At 47.3% G+C, this 13,960-nt stretch overlaps 1 long non-coding RNA gene across 2 annotated transcripts; it reads right to left on the bottom strand.

Annotated features, from left to right (window-relative positions):
• Positions 1-559: 559 nt before the first annotated feature.
• LOC146055504 (uncharacterized) lies at positions 560-13,945 on the bottom strand. Of its 2 annotated transcripts, none has more exons than XR_014468717.1 (4): positions 13,769-13,945; positions 12,177-12,352; positions 2,321-2,497; positions 560-827 (listed from the first exon to the last, which is right to left on the bottom strand). It is a non-coding gene; the product is annotated as an uncharacterized LOC146055504 (long non-coding RNA). The 2 variants fall into 2 exon arrangements; XR_014468718.1 differs by having other exon boundaries at positions 12,177-12,347; positions 13,769-13,944.
• Between the last annotated feature and the right edge of the window lie 15 nt (positions 13,946-13,960).

Raw genomic sequence — 13,960 nt, 5'->3', positions numbered from 1 at the left:
CCGGACATTACAAATTATTCCTGCTCTCTACTAACTTGAGTGGGGGTGGGATGGCTGCAGGAGGCCGACTTGTATTCTTTATTTGAATTGGACAAGGCTGTCCTCTTCCCGTACTCGCCCAAAGCCCTTATACACGTACCGAAGAAACAAATCCCATCACACGTATATAGCAACCCCTTGTTTCAGGATATGCATAGTGCATGGCACTTCATATGCTCTAAGATTGACCTAGACCCACTGTCTACGGAATGGATACCTATATGTGGCAATCCACTGTTCCCTCCGGGAATAAATAACCCAATTTTCAAGAGACTTGAGCGCAAGTCTCAAAAAACTAAATATACCCGGTGTTTGACCCAGGAGGAAAGACTTTATCGTTTACCACTCTTAAGGACAAATTTGGGCTACCAAATAATGCTCTTCCCAATAATCCAAATTCAACACTTCGTGCAATCTTTACCAACCCAAAATATTATGTCATCATCCCATTCCCTGCTCCACACTTGGGTGAATAAAATCCAGACCGACACCTTTAAATCAAAACTCATTTACACAGAGATGCAGAAGAATCCTTTATTTGTATTACAAGAAAAGACGAGGGATTCGTGGGTGCAAGACATCCCATCCCTACAAGTATCTGATATATTCAAGTACTATGAATCATCTATGAAAACTCTCCAATCTTCAGCCTTGCAAGAGACAGATTAGAAGACCATTCATGGAGCTTTCTTGTTGCAGAGACAGCGAAGCTACTTTGACCCCAATGAGACGGAAAGAGGTCTCAAATGTGGCTATTATTCTGCATCTCTGTTCCATAACTTCTGGGACTGTGGGTACATAAAAAAGTTTTGGTTCAAGATTATACACTATATACAGAAGAACTTTTCCTAAAAAGTTAAACTTCAACCCATACCAGTAATATTCCTAAATTTTGACACATGGCAACTAAATAATAGCCAAAGACAACTCATACCATTTCTGACAATTTTGTTTACAGTGGCAAAAAAGGCAATATAGAAGTCTTGGATCACCAACCATAAACCAAACTTACCAGATGTGGAAGAATTATTAAATAGTTATAGGACTAGACAGATATAACAATATACAATCCATTCAATCGCTAAAGAAATCTTTCTTGAGGAAGTGGGAAGCATACATCAGAACTAAAACCTTGGCCACTCAAAATTCTAGAATCCCTTGACCTCCACCCGGTTATAGAATGATTAGACCCATGGAAACTGTTATGATCTGGGGGGGCAACACAGAATTGGGTACTTATGTATTATCTGGACTCCCATGTTAAATGCACCCCATTTTTTCATACCCCTACTATCCAACTAGGCATAGAGTTGATTTTATATAGTGTGGCGAGCGCAGCGAGCCACCGTGCCCGAAGCGTGGTGAGCGCAGCGAGCCCCGCAAGGGGACGCGGACTCATAAGAAAAACGGGAGTCCAGATATTACATAAGTACCCAGAATTGTTATAAAAATGTGTACTAATTGCTATGTTGTTATGTTCATACTTTAAAGGCTATACCCTCTATTCAGAGGAACACCCAATAATCAGTATTACCTTCCCAAACCTGCGGATCGCATATGTTAATCTTTCATCTGATATGGTAATTATTGTACTTAGACAAGTGGTATAATATGACGGTACAGACCGCATTGCCTCCTGTTACTAAACTGCGTTTTCCGAACCTCCCCTCCCCCCCCCCCCCCTCTTTCACGTCCCCTTTTATTACTCTTTGTTGAATATAAATTTTATTTAGGAACCGTTCAGTCTATATAATATTTAAAATACTGCATGAGGAGAAGAGGTTAAGTTTATAAAAGGTTACTGAGAATGTTGCATATCCATAAAGCCAGCAGGCTGGCAAATTGCTACTCCTTTTTACATCATTGTTTAATTGTATGTACGCTCTCACTCATTCCCTCCCAAGTTGTCATACTTTTTGATTGTCGGTTCACTACTGTAAGTGACAAAATTTATGTTGTGATTTAATGTAAAACCAAATAAAAATATTTAAGAAAAAACAACAGATTATAGGACTGAAACCAGCAGGTAGGCAGTTTATAGTGCATGAGGTCAAACTTTCGGTTTTATGATCAAGAGAGTCATACAATACATTGGATAATAAGGAAAAACTGGACATAGGACTGTAACAACCAGAAAAGCAGCTTAAAAGCAAAATTACTTATGGCACTACATAACATAGTTTTAGAGACCTTCTAAATAACAAGATTTTAAATGAAAGCAAGCTAAAAATTGGATGGGTTATGGTATGCAGGGCTAGTATTCTTAAATGGAAATATTTACCTGTGCTTTGAAATTCATAAACTTCTGTTCCAGCATCTTCAGAGACACTGCACTGCATCCTGAAGACCTCTTGTACGTCCACCAACAAGCCTTACATTATATCCAGTGTTAGAAGACATTTGCTTTCTCTTGGCCAATGGATACCCAAAAACCTCAATATTCAATTGAGTAGCTGCCCTAGTGAGAAGTGGAAACAATAAAAATTAAACAATACCAATGACACATTTTATACTGATTAAGCACCCTACAGGAAGTTAGAGAACTGGATATACACTGAGTGGCCAAATTATTGACACTTATATGCAGATCGGCCATAACTTCAAGTTGTTGCTGCTAGAGGGCCAGATAGCTATAATAAAGGGAATGCAGGACAAACGAAGCATCAATTGCACGGTGTTGCTTGCAAAGAAATGGGTAAAAACGTGAATAACCGAGTTTGAACACGGGATGATTGTAGGCGCTTGAACCGTTAGAACCAGTTTCAGCAAAACAGCTGCACTTGTACTTCAAAGCAGCAGTTATTAATGTTTACAGAGAGTAGACTACCAAGCAGAAAACCTGGTCTCATCGTCAGGCTTGTGGTCGTCACAAACTACGGAATCTGTCCAGTCCAACAGAAGAGCAACATGACATCAAATTGCGGAAATCTTGATCAAGGAGCAACTGTGAAGGTCTCTGAACGAAACTTAGCCGTATAGGATATGGAAGCCGATGACCTGTTCGAAAGCCTCTACTGTCTGTCTTGAACAAGAGCAGACGTCTCCAGTTCATAAGAATTGGACAGTAGACAGCTGGTAAAGGTTCATGTGGTCCGATGAAAAGTGTTTTCAATTACACCATGCAGATGGCAGGGTGCGAGTATGGAGAATACAGCACAAAAGCATGGACCCCAACTGCATTTCCACAACACTTCAAGTGGGTAGAGACAATCTTATGGTTTGGGGGGATGTTTTCTTGGCATTGGTTGGGTCATTTGATTCCTGTGGAACAACGTCTGAATGACCAAGGGTATTTGAGTGTTATCGCAGATCAAGTACATCCTGTTATGTTAATGGGGTATCCTGCTGCAAGAGTTTTCTGAGGTGGCTACTTCAGAAATAGTTGTAATTCCATTGGGTGTTACACCCGGACATTGTACCATGATAAAATTGAGAATGGCTGTAAGATATCTTTTTGAGTTGCGATGGGGTGGGAAAGGATGAAGTTTTCCACGTGTTGTAGAACTGCAGGGAAAGTTTATCATTATAGGAGGTCATGGTGGACTGTTTTTCCAACTAGAGAAGGTTGTAACAGTTCATTGAGGGTAGGAGGGTTTTTGGAGGTCCAGTGAATTAGGATGAGTTTTTTTAGAGATTGTTAAAATTCTAATAAGGAATGGTTGTGGAAGCCTCTGTCTGTAGATTCCCCGAAAAAAAGTGTAAGAAAACATAAGCAAGAAGGTCGAATAAGCAGCTTATTGATGAATGAGGTGACCTTATGCCAGAAACGTTTTATTTTTCCACAATGCTGGAAGGTAGCTGAAGAGTGATGGCATTTCTGACAAGTACCCGTTTCCTCTAATACAAAGTGCTTTCTTTGAGCCAGAGATATGTACGCCCTATGGAGAAAGCAGAAGGGTACCTCCTGAAGATATGCAGATTCGAGGTGTTGTAGGCCATATCGTAGTTCTTTCATAAATAGGTCATTTCTGTTATGTGAGGAATAAATGGAGTCCAAGGTGTTATAAAATTAGTCCATGTAGTGGTAGCAGCAGTATCTATCAATTGAGAGTAAAGAATCTTGGTATGATACCGTTTGGTAAGTAGCAGCCTCAACTGAGTGTTTATAGGATCAGGCGAACTCTGAAAATATCCCGGTTTGTGGAGAGACAAAACATGACAACGTAACTGCAGGTACATGTAAAATTGTTGAGAAGAGATTGTAAATTGCTCTTGGAGAGCAGAGAATGGATACAGATGTCCCCCAGGATCAAAGACATTGGATAGAACATCAAGACCGTTTTCCTTCCAGTGGTAGAAAGTTAATAGAGAATGGGGGGGGAGGGGGATAACACAGGGTTACCCCAGACATGGACATATGGAGAACTATGATGATTCCGATGTAATTTTATGTTTAAAGAGAGCCATGTGGCATATGTGTCTCTGAACATGATGTTAGGTTTAAAGTCAGTGGGAATGCTACGGAGATCAGAATGTAGAAGGCCAGCAGGAGAGTATGGGTAAAAGAGGGCTTGGTCCCAAATTAGTTTTATTATCACAGGAACACTGGAAGCTGGGTTTGACACAAAAAGCAGCATATCATCTGCAAAGAGAGATACCTTAAGGAATTGGAAAGTGCAGTTCATCTGATATGGTATCAGATTCCTCATACCACCTCTACTAACAGAGTCCATGTCAAGAAGAATCCATGCAGTATTAAGGACAAAAGGTGGCCCAACATTGTATTGAGGGCATGGCTACTCAGTGTATAGTAAATAAACCTGGACTGTATCTTAAAAACTTTTGTATTCGGATTAAGTAAAGCAAGCTAAACACAGTACTGAAGCCGCCAGGATGGCAGCTTACAGCACAACACCACAAAGCATGATGCCTTATGATCAAGGACTGAAAACCGTATAATATTAGTATTTGCTCTAAGCAAAAAAATTGCTTAGAGCATATATAAAGTTAATGGTCCAAGGGACCTTTAACTTTATAAAGATAAGTACTACTTTGTGACTATCCCATCACATATTATGCTTTTAAGCTAACCCACCCCCCTATTGTCCAAGGCCTGTTAGGGTGTCAGAAGCAAGAGTGAGTGGTGTGAGAGACAGGTGTCAGAAAGAGCAAAAGAGGAGCTAGAAAGTGGGAGAGGGGTGGTCAGGGAAAGAGCTTTGTGGAATAAGAGGTAATGAGAGAACGAGAGGTGCAAGAGAAAGCGTTCTGATAGAGAAAGGGGGATGAGGAAGAGAAGGACTGCGAGCAGGAGTAACAATGTCAAAGACAGACTGGATCAAGAGTCAGTGTCAGAGAGAGGAGGGGAGAGTGGGGGTGTCACATAGACAATGAAAGAGTATGTCATAGAGAAAGGGGTTAGACAGAGAGAGGATGTCAGAGAGCTAGAGAGATGATGCCGTGGAGAGGAGGGTGGTAGAGCAAGGGAGAGACTGCCAGAGAGAGAGGAAAGAGGGGAAACTGGAGTAGAGAGGGGAGAAAGACCAGGGGCTGAGAGAGATGAGTGGCGAGATGGAGTAAGAGTGAGGGTTGAAAGAAGGGGCAAGGGGGAAGAGAGGAGGGGAGTGGAGTACAAGGGTAGAGAAAGGATAGACAGCAGCTAAGAGAGTGGGTGACAGACAGTGGGTGGGGGCAGAGCATGGGAGAGAGAAAGGGGGGCCTGGGACAGAGCAAAAGAGGAAGGACAGGGTGGGGGCGAGAGGGTGAGCCAACAGGAGATGAGAGAAGTTAAGGAAACAGTGAGGTGATGGCGCTAAGCTGGCAGGTGTGAGACGATGGGGCGGGAGGGTGAGGTGACTAGGGGTGAGAGGGGGCGAGGTGAAGGGGTGATTCCACAGGGAGCGAGAGGAACTTTGTGGAATAAGAGGTAATGAGAGAACGAAAGGTGCCAGAGAAAGCGTTCTGATAGAGAAAGGGGGACAAGGAAGAGAAGGGTTGCGAGTAGGAGTAAGAATGTCAGGGAGAGAATAGAGGAAGAGCCAATGTCAGAGAGAAAGGGGGAGTGGAGATGTCACAAAGACAACAAAAGAGTACATCGTGGTGAGAGAGGGGGTAGACAGAGAGAGAGAGAGAGAGGGTGTCAAGGAGAGAGCTAGAGAGACGATGCCATGGAGAGGAGGGTGGTAGAGCAAGGGAGAGACTGCCAGAGAGGGAGGAAAGAGGGGAAACTGGAGTAGAGAGGGGAGAAAGACCAGGAGCTGAGAGAGATGAGTGGCGAGATGGAGTTAAGAGTGAGGGTTGAAAGAAGGGGCAGGGGAAATAGAGCAGGGCAGGGGGGGTACAAGGGGAGAGAAAGGACAGACAGCAGCTGAGAGAGAGGGTGACAGACAGGTGGTGGGGGCAGAGTATAGGAGAGAGAAAGGGGATTGGGACAGAGCAAAAGAGCAAAGACAGCGAGAGGGTTAGCCAACAGGAGGCAAAAGGGGTTAAGGCAACAGTGAGGCAACGGTGCTAAGCTGGTGTGAGTGAGACGGTGGGGTGAGAGGGTGAGGTGACTAGGGGTGAGGGGGTGGGGTGATGGGGTGATTGCACAGGGGGCAAGAGTAGCTTTGTGGAGAAAGAGGTAATGAGAGAATGAGAGGTGCAAGAGAAAGTGTTCCGATAGAGAAAGGGGGATGAGGAAGAGAAGGGCTGCGAGGAGGAGTAAAAATGTCAGGGAGAGACTGAAGCAAGTGTTAGTGTCAAAGAGAGAAGGGGGGAGTGGTAGTGTTGCAAAGACAATGAAAGAGCGTGTTGCGGAGAGAAAGAGGGTAGACAGAGAGAGAGGGTGTCAAGGAGAGAGCTAGAGAGATGATGCTGGGGAGAGGAGGGCGATAGTACAAGGGAAAGACTGCCAGAGAGGGAGGAAAGAGCGGAAACTGGAGTACAGAGGGGAGAAAGACCAGGGGCTGAGAGAGATGAGTGGCAAGATGGAGTAAGAGTGAGGGTTGAAAGAAGGGGCAGGGGGAACAAAGCAGGGCAGTGGGGTACAAGGGGAGAGAAAGGATAGACAGCAGCTGAGAGAGAGAGTGACAGACAGGGGGCGGGGGCAAAGCATGGGAGAGAGAAAGGGGGTCCTGGGACAGAGCAGAAGAGGAAAGACAGGGAGAGGGTGAGCCAACACGAGGCGAGAGTGGTTGAGGCAACAGTGAGGCGACGGGGCTAAGCTGGCGGGGGTGAGACTATGGGGCGAGAGGGTGAGGTGACTAGAGATGAGAGGGGGTGAGGTGATGGGGTGATTGCACAGGGAGCAAGAGGAGCTTTGTGGAGAAAGAGGTAATGAGAGAACGTGAGGTGCAAGAGAAAGCGTTCCGATAGAGAAAAGGGGATGAGGAAGAGAAGGGTTGCGAGCAAGAGTAAGACTGTCAGGGAGAGACTGGAGCAAGTGTCAGTGTCAAAGAGAGAAGGGGGGAGTGGAAGCGTTGCAAAGACAACGAAAGAGCATGTCGTAGAGAGAAAGAGGGTAGACAGAGAGAGAGGGTGTCAAGGAGAGAGCTAGAGAGATGATGCCGGGGAAAGAAGGGTGATAGTACAAGGGAGAGACTGCCAGAGAGGGAGGAAAGAGGGGAAACTGGAGTAGAGAGGAGAGAAAGACCAGGGGCTGAGAGAGATGAGTGGCAAGATGGAGCAAGAGTGAGGGTTGAAAGAAGGGGCAGGGGGAATAGAGCAGGGCAGGTGGGTACAAGGGGAGAGAAAGGATAGACAGCAGCTGAGAGAGAGGGTAACAGAAAGGAGGTGGGGACAGAGCATGGGAGGGAAAAAGGGGCCAGAGGTAGAGCAAAAGAGGAGAGACAGGGTGGGGGCGAGAGGGTGAGCCAACAGGAGGCGAGAGTGGTTGAGGCAACAGTGAGGCGACGGGGCTAAGCTGGCGGGGGTGAGCCGATGGGGCGATAGGGTGAAGTGACTAGGGGTGAGAGGGGATGGGGTGACAGGGTGATTGAACAGGGAGTGAGAGGAGCTTTGTGGAGAAAGGAGGTAATGGGAGAACGAGAGGTGCAAGAGAAAGCGTTCCGATAGAGGAAGGGGGATGAGGAAGAGAAGGGGTTGCGAGCAAGAGTAAGACTGTCAGGGAGAAACTGGAGCAAGTGTAAGTGTCAGAGAGAAAAGGGGGGAGTGGAAGTGTTGCAAAGACAACGAAAGAGCATGTCGCAGAGAGAAAGAGGGTAGACAGAGAGATGGTGTCAAGGAGAGAGCTAGAGAGATGATGCCGGGGAAAGAAGGGTGATAGTACAAGGGAGAGACTGCCAGAGAGGGAGGAAAGGGGAAACTGGAGTAGAGAAGGAAGAAAGACCAGGTGCTGAGAGAGATGAGTGGCGAGATGGAGTAAGAGTGAGGGTTGAAAGAAGGGGCAGGGGGAATAGAGCAGGGCAGGGGGGAACAAGGCGAGAGAAAGGATAGACAGCAGATGAGAGAGAGGGTAACAGAAAGGAGGTGGGGACAGAGCATGGGTGAGAGAAAGGGGCTTGGGACAGAGTGAAAGAGTAAAGACAGGGTGGGGGCGAGAGGGGGTGAGTCAACATCAGTGAGAGGGCTTGAGGTAACAGTGAGGCAACAGGTGTAAGCTGACAGGGGTGAGGTGACTAGGGAGAGACCCTCACTTTCTCGCCCCATCGTCTCACCCCTGTCAGCTTACCCCCGTTGCCTCACTGTTACCTCAAGCCCTCTCACTGATGTTGACTCACCCCCTCTCGCCCCCACCCTGTCTTTACTCTTTCAGTCTGTCCCAAGCCCCTTTCTCTCACCCATGCTCTGTCCCCAACCCTGGTCGTCAGCCTCTCTCTCATCTGCTGTCTATCCTTTCTCTCCCCTTGTACCCCCCTGCCCTGCTCTATTCCCCCTGCCCCTTCTTTCAACCCTCACTCTTACTCCATCTGGCCACTCATCTCTCTCAGCACCTGGTCTTTCTCCCCTCTACTCAAGTTTCCCCACTTTCCTCCCTCTCTGGCAGTCTCTCCCTTGTACTATCACCCTCCTTTCCCCGGCATCATCTCTCTAGCTCTCTCCTGGACACCATCTCTCTGTCTACCCTCTTTCTCTCTGCGACATGCTCTTTCGTTGTCTTTGCAACACTTCCACCCCCCCCTTTTCGCTCTGACACTGACACTTGCTCCAGTCTCTCCCTGACAGTCTTACTCTAGCTCGCAACCCCTGCTCTTCCTCATCCCCCTTCCTCTATCGGAACGCTTTCTCTTGCACCTCTCGTTCTCCCATTACCTCCTTTCTCCACAAAGCTCCTCTCACTCCCTGTGCAATCACCCTGTCACCCCATCCCCTCTCACCCCTAGTCACTTCACCCTCTCGCCCCAACGTCTCACCCCCGCCAGCTTAGCACCGTCGCCTCACTGTTGCCTTACCCCCTCACACTTCCTGTTGACTCACCCTCTCCCCGTCTTTCCTCTTTTACTCTGTCCCAGTACCCCATTTCTCTCTCCCATACTCTGCCCCCACCACCTGTCTGTCACCCGCTCTCTCAGCTGCTGTCTATCCTTTCTCTCCCCTTGCATCCCCTGCCCTGCTCTATTCCCCCTGCCCCTTCTTTCAACCCTCACTCTTACTCCATCTGGCCACTCATCTCTCTCAGCCCCTGGTCTTTCTCTCCTCTCTACTCCAGTTTCCCCTCTTTCCTCCCTCTCTGGCAGACTCTCCCTTGCTCTACCACCCTCCTCTCCCCGGCATAATCTCTCTAGCTCTCTCCTTGACACCCTCTCTCTCTGTCTACCCTCTTTCTCTCTGCGACATGCTCTTTCGTTGTCTTTGCAACACTACCACTCCCCCCTTCTCTCTTTGACACTGACACTTGCTCCAGTCTCTCCCTGACAGTCTTACTCTTGCTTGCAACCCTTCTCTTCCTCATCCCCCTTTCTCTATCGGAACGCTTTCTCTTGCACCTCTCATTCTCTCATTACCTCTTTCTCCACAAAGCTGCTCTTGCTCCCTGTGCAATCGCCCCATCACCTCACCCCCTCTTACCTCTAGTAACTTCACCCTCTCGCCCCATAGTCTCACCCCCGCCAGCTTAGCCCTGTCGCCTCACTGTTGCCTCAACCACTCTCGCCTCCTGTAGGCTCACCCTCTCCCTGTCTTTCCTCTTCTGCTCTGTCCCAGGACCCCCCTTTCTCTCTCCCATGCTTTTCCCCGCCCCCTGTCTGTCACCCTCTCTCTCAGCTACTGTCTATCCTTTCTCTCCCCTTGTACCCCACTGCCCTGCTCTATTCCCCCTGCCCCTTCTTTCAACCCTCACTCTTACTCCATCTTGCCACTCATCTCTCTCAGCCCCTGGTCCTTCTCCCCTCTGCATTCTAGTTTCCCCCATTCCTCCCTCTCTGGCAGTCTCTCCCTTGTACTATCACCCTCCTCTCCCTGGCATCATCTCTCTAGCTCTCTCCTTGACACCCTCTCACTCTGTCTACCCCCTTTCTCACCGCAACATGCTCTTTCGTTGTCTGTGCGACGCCTCCACTCCCCCTTCTCTCTCTGACATTGACACTTGCTCCAGTCTCTCCCTGACATTCTTACTCCAGCTCGTAACCCTTCTCTTCCTCATCCCCCTTTCTCTATCAGAACGCTTTCTCTTGCACCTCTCGTTCTCACATTACCTCTTTTTCCACAAAGCCCCTCTCACTCCCTGTGGAATCACCCCATCACCTCACCCCCTCTCACCCCTAGTCAGCTCACCCTCTCACCCAATAGTCTCACCCCTGCCAGCTTAGCCCCGGCACCTCACTGTTGCCTCAACCCCTCTCGTCTCCCGTTGGCTCACCCTCTCGCCCCCACCCTGTCTTTCCTCTTTTGCTCTGTCCCAGGATCCCCTTTCTCTCTGCCATGCTCTGCCCCCACCCCCTGTTAGTCACCCTCTCTCTCAGCACCCATCTATCCTTTCTCTCCCCTTGTACCCCACTGCCCTGCTCTATTCCCCCTGCCCCTTCTTTCAACCCTCACTCTTACTCCATCTCACCACTTATCTCTCTCAGTCCCTGGTCTTTCTCCCCTATCAAATCCAGTTTCCCCCCTTTCAGTCAGTCTCTCCCTTGCTCTATCACCCTCCTATCCCCAGCATCATCACTCTAGCGCTCTCCTTGACACCGTCGCTCTATCTGTCTACCCCCTTTCTCTCTGCAACATGCTCTTTCGCTGTCTTTGCAACACTTCCACTCCCCCCTTCTCTCCGACACTGACATTTGCTCCAGTCTCTCCCTGACAGTCTTACTCCTGCTCGTAACCCTTCTCTTCCTTGTCCTCCTTTCTCTATCAGAACACTTTCTCTTGTACCTCTCGTTCTCTCATTAACTCTTTTTCCACAAAGCCCCCTCACTCCCTGTGGAATCACCCAGTCACCTTACCCCCTCTCACCCCTAATCACCTCACCCTCTCGCCCCATAGTCTCACCCCCGTCAGCTTAGCCCCGTCGTCTCACTGTTGCCTCAACCCCTTTCGCCTCTTGTTGGCTCACCCTCTCCCTGTCTCCTCTTTTGCTCTGTCCCAGGCCCCCCTTTCTCTCTCCCATGCTCTGCCCCCACCCAGTCTGTCAAACTCTCTCTCAGCTGCTGTCTATCCTTTCTCTCCCCTTGTACCCTACTGCCCTGCTCTATTCCCCACCCCCTTCTGTCGACCCTCACTCTTACTCCATCTCGCCACTCATCTCTCTCAGCCCCTGGTCTTTCTCCCCTGTGTACTCCAGTTTCCCCTCTTTCCTCCCTCTCACAGTCTCTCCCTTGCACTATCACCCTCCTCTTCCCGGCATCATATGTCTAGCTCTCCGACATCCTCTCTGTCTAACCCCTTTCTCTCCACAACACACTCTTTCGTTGTCTTTGCGACACCTCCACTCCCCCTTCTCTCTCTGACATTGACTCCTGCTCCAGTCTATCCCTGACATTCTTACTCCTGCTTGCAATCCTTCTCTTCCTCAACCCCCTTTCTCTTTCAGAATGCTATGTCTCGCTCCTCTCGTTCTCTCATCCCTTCTTTTTCCATGAAGCTTTCCCTGACCACCCCTCGCCTTCTTCTAGCTCCTCTCTTTTGCACTTTCCGACACCCTGTCAACCATGCCACTCACTCTTACTTCTACCACCCTAGCAGACATTGTAGTGACAGTAGGGGGATGGGGAAACTTAAAAGGATAATATGAGAAATTGGGAAAACAAATTAAAATCTATATTTACCTGTGCATCGAAATCCATAAAATTCTTGCCCAGCATCTTCAGAGACTCTGCAGAACTGTATCCTGTGTCCCACCACCAAGCTGTTCATAAAATCCAGAGTGATTGAAGACTTTGGCTTCCTCTTGCAACATTGCAAACTTTTTCCAAAAACCTCAATATTCAATAGAGTAGCTGCCCTAGTGAGAAGGGGAAAACCATTCAAGTAAGTTTTTGTATTAGTTTACAAACCTATCAAATTTAAACGCACAACACTGTACAGGAGGTCAATATACCGCATGATGCCATACAAAAACAGATATAGTTAATGTCGGGATTGCCCATAAGGGTACAGGGTAAACCCACAGTGGACAACTCTGTCCAAGGGCCCTCTTACTCTTCGAATAGGTTTCCAGAGTGGAAACTTGATATTATACATAACCCCAATTTATAAAAACACGCTTATACAATTTAGAAAACAATATATGAAACACAACTAAAGGCAGCCCAACAACTGTTCCCTGAAGGCTGAACAACATAAACTAGAACATACACCACAATAGTGGTATGGTGCCTGAATATTAGGATATATATTACAATATTAGGACTTGAACCAAAATTTAAGGTATTAAAGTCCAAACTCCAGTGAAGCAAAGAGGTATTCGTCCAATACGTGTTGTATTTGAATGATCCTGCAATAGGCTGGCACAGAATATACAGCAGATTGTTCCTCAATTTAGGGGCAGATTTATTAAGCTCGGTGAAGTGATAAAATGTCCGGTTTTTATCACCGACCAATCAGCTCCTAACTGTGAAGTTACAGGCTTAGTTTGAAAAATGACAGATAGGAGCTGATTGGCCGGTGATAAAAACCAGACACTATCACTTCACTGAGCTTATTAAATCTACCCCTCTGTTCTTTAAAAATAAACAGGTAATATACTAGGAAACTGAACTGATGCCTATCCTTTTAAAACATTGACATCAACTGATTTCATCATTCTGATTCACCCAAAAAGTTGGTTACATTGATGCCTATTCTTCCAGACTTATAGCATCAAATGTAACCTTTGAAGTGTAGCTCCGTCTCCTACATGCAATACCTTGATTCTGACTGGCAGAGCTACACTTCAAATGTTTAAATTGATGGCAATTATCTGGAATAGGCATACCTTACATTTTGGATGAAATCATTATATTGAGGCACCAAAGCATAGGCCACTAGCACTAAATTTTGGGATACAGACCCACGCAGAAAGAAACCCCAGGCAAAAGTGAGAAATTACACAGGTTTTAAAACAATCCCGGGTTCGGTTTTTTTGCCAAGATACATGTAGTATCCTAGCATTTAGGATGCCATCGGTCATAATACTTACCCCACCATCCCAAAAGGGAATATCTGGACAGGGTCTCTGACTGCACCCTAACCGCGCACCTGACCCTAACCCTTCCCACTAGTGCCTAATACTAAACCCTATAACACATCGCCAACATCTAACAACGATTGTCATTTTCTCCCATACATTTCCAGATTTTTGTTCCCAGATAAATCTTTGTGTGTACACATCTTAACCCCCCCTTCCCTGGCTGCAATCTCAGCTGCCCTGATTACTTACCGAATGGGATTACGGCTGTCTGTATCCTGGCATCGGTGTCCTGTTCCATTCAGAGCTCCATCGCCAGTCTCGTGAGGGCAGTCGGGATGCTGGCATCTGTATACTGACGTGATTCTTCTAGCATGATCTTTGCTGACATGATTTTAAGGCATCCTGTTGAAAACAATTGAAAATGTACATGTGGATGAGATA

The sequence above is a fragment of the Crinia signifera genome, unplaced genomic scaffold (genome assembly GCF_055691185.1).
Source record: "Crinia signifera unplaced genomic scaffold, ASM5569118v1 HAP2_SCAFFOLD_458, whole genome shotgun sequence".
NCBI lineage: Eukaryota > Metazoa > Chordata > Amphibia > Anura > Myobatrachidae > Crinia > Crinia signifera.
Note: the sequence above shows the minus strand (reverse complement) of the source record. Positions and strands in the feature narration are given on the sequence as shown.